This window comes from Limulus polyphemus, unplaced genomic scaffold (genome assembly GCF_000517525.1).
Source record: "Limulus polyphemus unplaced genomic scaffold, Limulus_polyphemus-2.1.2 Scaffold12605, whole genome shotgun sequence".
Lineage (NCBI taxonomy): Eukaryota > Metazoa > Arthropoda > Merostomata > Xiphosura > Limulidae > Limulus > Limulus polyphemus.
In genome coordinates, this window is record NW_013678215.1 from 1 (window position 1) to 5,055 (window position 5,055).

At 35.0% G+C, this 5,055-nt stretch overlaps 1 long non-coding RNA gene across 1 annotated transcript; it reads right to left on the reverse strand.

Moving 5' to 3' along the window:
- Window positions 1–1,042: 1,042 nt before the first annotated feature.
- LOC106477040 lies at window positions 1,043–5,049 on the reverse strand. The gene is made up of 6 exons (XR_001291956.2): window positions 4,719–5,049; window positions 4,279–4,356; window positions 2,471–2,575; window positions 1,569–1,575; window positions 1,295–1,296; window positions 1,043–1,053 (listed from the first exon to the last, which is right to left on the reverse strand). It is a non-coding gene; the product is annotated as an uncharacterized LOC106477040 (long non-coding RNA).
- Window positions 5,050–5,055: the final 6 nt, after the last annotated feature.

Below are 5,055 nucleotides of genomic sequence, written 5' to 3' on the forward strand. Positions count from 1 at the left end.
AGTGCACTCTACCAATTCTTGAGCTATTCAACAAGTGCACTCTACCAATTCTTAAGTCATTCAACAAGTGCACTCTACCAATTCTTGAGCGATTCAACAAGTGCACTCTACCAATTCTTGAGTCATTCAAGAAGTGCACTCTACCAATTCTTGAGCCATTCAACATGTGCACTCTACCAATTTTTGAGCCATTCAACAAGTGCACTCTACCAGTCCTTCAAAATGAGTCTCAAAAACACAACCTTATTTCCACCTTTGTAATCAAATGTCCTTCGGTTCAATAGGTCTAGGAATTTTCGGTTAGAAACACAAACTAATAAACGCTACCAGTTGGCTGAAATAACACCAAAAATCGCTTGCATCAAATTAATAAAACTGGATTTGTTTTCATTGTTGGTAAACGCAAAGCTACACAATGGGCTATCTAAGCTCTGCCAACCGCACGTATCTAGTCCCGATTTTTAGCATCGTAAGCCTGAATACTTACTGTTGAGCCACTGGGGAACAAACTGAGGGAAGAGATATCTATCTGCATATGGAGGATACAAACACTGAGAGGGTTGAGTGTTTTTTAACATAAGAAGTATAAACAGCTGCGTTAAATCGTGATTTTAATTACAATGTAGGCTTAATGGATTTCATTGTTTCGCCAGTTTCTACATTTTTGAACCATAATACATTAAACACATAAGCCTAAATGTAGGAGACGTTTCTAATGGGCATTTATCTTGATAAAATACAGCTTACGTTACTACATTTACCCCTATAACTAATGAAAACATAATTTGATCAGCATACACAGGTTCGTCAGTTATATTGGGTGAAAGACGGAATCTAAATGATAATATTATAATCTGAAAATGAGAAATTTATTTCACGAAGAGGAAAATGTTCAGTTTGAAGAGAAAAACTTCAGTGTCTTCGTCAGAAATCCGTTTTGGAACAACCTGACAGACGGAGAAACATCACATGGTTGGGCGACAAAGAACTGTATGTTACTACCTCAAACTTTCAAAAACTTTTATTATCTTCTAGTCTTATATCATCATGCATCTTTTCAGGATGTACAAGGTGATTCTAATCAGAATTCATATTTAGAATAATTACATGAATTCTAATGTTATAAGCCCTTGGGCTTACCAGTGAGCCAACAGGAGGCGCTGATTGAAACGTAATCACTATCGTTCTGTTTTAAAGCAGGGGTTCTCAAACTTTTTCGTCCTCGAACCACTTCGGCGGGGCAAAAGACCCCGCGGTCCATTTAGAGGACTCTCGCAGACCACAGTTTGGGAACTACTGTTTTAAAGCACCAGATTTTCTTATTTTACTGCGAGTTATCGTGGCTCTTAGGCCTGATGGTTGGAGCGTTCGACTTGCAATCTGTAGGTCGCGGGTTCGAATCCCCATCACACCGATCATGCTCTCCCTTTCAGCTGTGGGACCGTTATAATGTAACAGTCAATCCCACTATTCGTTGGTAAAAGATTAGTCCAATAGTTGGCGGTGGGTGGTGTTGAATAGCTGTTTTCCCTCTAGTCTATCACTGCTAATTTAGGGACGGCTAGCACAGATAGCCTTCGTGAATTTCGCCAAAGCTTCTGTTAGGAGTGAAATCGTGGACTTACTATCTATTCCAATGTTAAAGCAATTAATATTCATTATGAGGATCGGGGAAGATAGAATCCGTAATTTAAAATATGTTACACAAATCTTTCAGTTTTATGTAAAAGTAAATGCTTTAGTAACACACTAACACAGCCACCTTACTGATTTGTTGTCATTTTTTTGTTCTCAAAAATAGAACTATAGACTTAAAGAAGATGCATAACACAGGCTTGCGAATTTAAAGTTAACAAAAATTGTTTTGGTTTTAATAACGGATTTTCCATAATTCAGCTAAGCAGATTTCGAAAATAATATTCATTTTTTTTTATCAGGTAAGGATTTTTTACAAATCGGGAAGAGAAAAGAAGTCTTACTTAGATCATATTATTATTTCGTTTAAACAATGAAAATTGTTTATTTTTATGTTTGGGTTCTGGAACGTCGATAAGACACTCACGTCGCGATTGGTCTAGAGAAATCTATAGCCAGTGGTTGTCAACATTTAAAGCATAACAAAATGTGTGTTTGTTTGTAATTAAACCCAAAGCTACACATTGGGCTATCTTTGCTCTGACCACCATGGGTATCGAAACCCGGATTCTAGCGTTGTAAGTCCGCAGACATACCGCTCTGCCACTGGGGGGGGCATAACAGAATGATTTGCTTATCTAAAAGTACATATGACGCTATGTGAAAATTCTGTACGTGATGGAGAAAAATGGATATCATTTTCGGATTCAGCTTACAAGAATTACTGTAGAACATCTAAACATTTCAAGACGATAAAACCATCGCAGGCCTGTGTAATTTATTTTTACTCTGTGACTTTTATCAAAACAAGATACTTGAACTGACTCTCCCATACCTCCAAGCTTCCTCTTTGGCAGTATTCTACAAGCAAGCAGCCACGTGGAGGATCAACGCATGCCCCGATAAAACGAACAACGTGGTTGTGTTGTAAGTCTTTCATCTGTTTAAACAGAGAATGTTGATTTTAATATATTTAACAGAAACAGAAAGGTTTAGGCTTTTTCTTTAATTTCTACTACAAATCTCATGGACGTCAGAGTGGGGTGGATATTTTGTCCCACCATCTTCATTACAGGGGTAAGCCCTACTTCGCCCCTCCCATAAATTTTGATTCGTTAGCAATATCCTTAACTTGAGTTTTTGTTTAGATTAACTAAACAGATAATTAAACACCTTATTTTCAATTATTAATTAACTACACATCCCCTGGACGGAAGTTATGTAAATTCATGATTAATTAAAGGTTATCTAAAGGCATGGAAAGTTGCTTCTTTTATATGTGATTGCAAAAAAAACAAAAACAAAAAACGAAAAAGCGCGCACACACGCATACACAACAACAACAACACAAAACTGAAAATTTATATGTATCTCTCCATGGACCTAATGAACCTCCATACCAATTTTAGTGAAGATCCATCCACATCCTGCGAAGTAGTTACATGGACATACAATAGACAGCACTATTATATCTATATAGAAGTAGTTACATGGACATACAACAGACAGTACTATTATATCTATATAGAAGTAGTTACATGGACATACAATAGACAGCACTATTATATTTATATAGAAGTAGTTACATGTACATACAATAGACAGTACTATTATATCTATATAGAAGTAGTTACATGGACATACAATAGACAGCACTATTATATCTATATAGAAGTAGTTACATGGACATACAATAGACAGCACTATTATACTTACATAAAAGTAGTTACATGGACATACAACAGACAGTAAGTACTATTATACTTATATAAAAGTAGTTACATGGACAGACAACAGACAGTAAGTACTATTATACTTATATAAAAGTAGTTACACAGAGAAACAACAGACAGTACTATTATACTTATATAAAAGTAGTTACATGAACAGACAACAGACAGTACTATTATACTTATATAAAAGTAGTTACATGGACATACAACAGACAGTACTATTATACTTACATAAAAGTAGTTACATAGACAAACAACAGACAGTACTATTATACTTACATAAAAGTAGTTACATAGACAAACAATAGACAGTATTATTATATTCATATAGATTTGGTGTCTGTTTTTTATCCTGATTTCCATTATATCTTAGATCCCATTGCATCAACATAGTCCCAAGTTGACACTCTAACATTAAAACATTACCTTTCCATGCCCGGAAACCCCCTTAGTTTCCACCTACCACACTAGTTTCAAACGAGATTCCCTTCTAATCCTGCCCCTTCGTCCATATTTTACTTCCGACATCTATGTTATCAGTATATAACTTTGCCATGTTAACACGTTAATAAGTTAGAAGTGTTAACTTCCTTAGATGACACATTAACTCACCCGACATCTATGTTATCAGTATATAACTTCTTTCGACGCCATGTTAACACTGAGTTCACGTTAATAAGTTAGAAGTTTTAACTTCCTTAGATGACACATTAACTCACCCGACATCTATGTTATCAGTATATAACTTCGCCATGTTAACACTGAGTTCACGTTAATAAGTTAGAAGTTTTAACTTCCTTAGATGACACATTAACTCACCCGACATCTATGTTATCAGTATATAACTTCACCATGTTAACACGTTAATAAGTTAGAAGTTTTAACTTCCTTAGATGACACATTAACTCACCCTTTTTAACTCCAACAGAAGTGGTCGGTGAAGCTCTATTCTGGACTTGGTAATGGACTTCAGAGCGACGACTGATCCCTGAAAGATTAACTTATATGCGATTGGTAGATATTGTGACCAACAATAAACATAAATTCAATTCAATTGAACATTTAATTAAATACAAAACAGGCTTTGGGGGGGCCATTCTTTATTTCTAAGTAAGTGATTATATATAAATAACTTGAATTAATTATTCCATCTGTTATTATTTTTAATATAATACACTTTTTTATGTTTCATGTTCTTGTTCATTACATTTTTAAATCTTCCTCTAATGCAACATAAAACACTGTCAAAAAACCCCACCACATTCTGTCCTCAAGACTAACCACATTTAATATAAAGATCACTAACATTGGATTCTAAGCTATGCATAACATAGAATATACCTCAATTACCTTGTAATAGGCCTTTTTAATGGAAAATCCATTGGTCTTGGTAGTCAGCGGATTTTGTTCAGAAATTAAACTCTAAAATAAAACTTAATGAGTTATAAAATGTTACATATATTAGAAAACGTATTGGATAGATTGTATTGGCAGAGATTCATGTTGGATAAACTAGAATAGACGGCAACTGTATATTGTAAAAACGTCTCCCGATACCAGTGGCTGAACAGTTTCGACATGAAACTTACTCTGTTCTCAGGAATGACAAGAAACCAAAACCGAACATCACTAAACAGGAATGTAATACACTGGACATCACTAAACAGGAATGTAATACACTGGACAT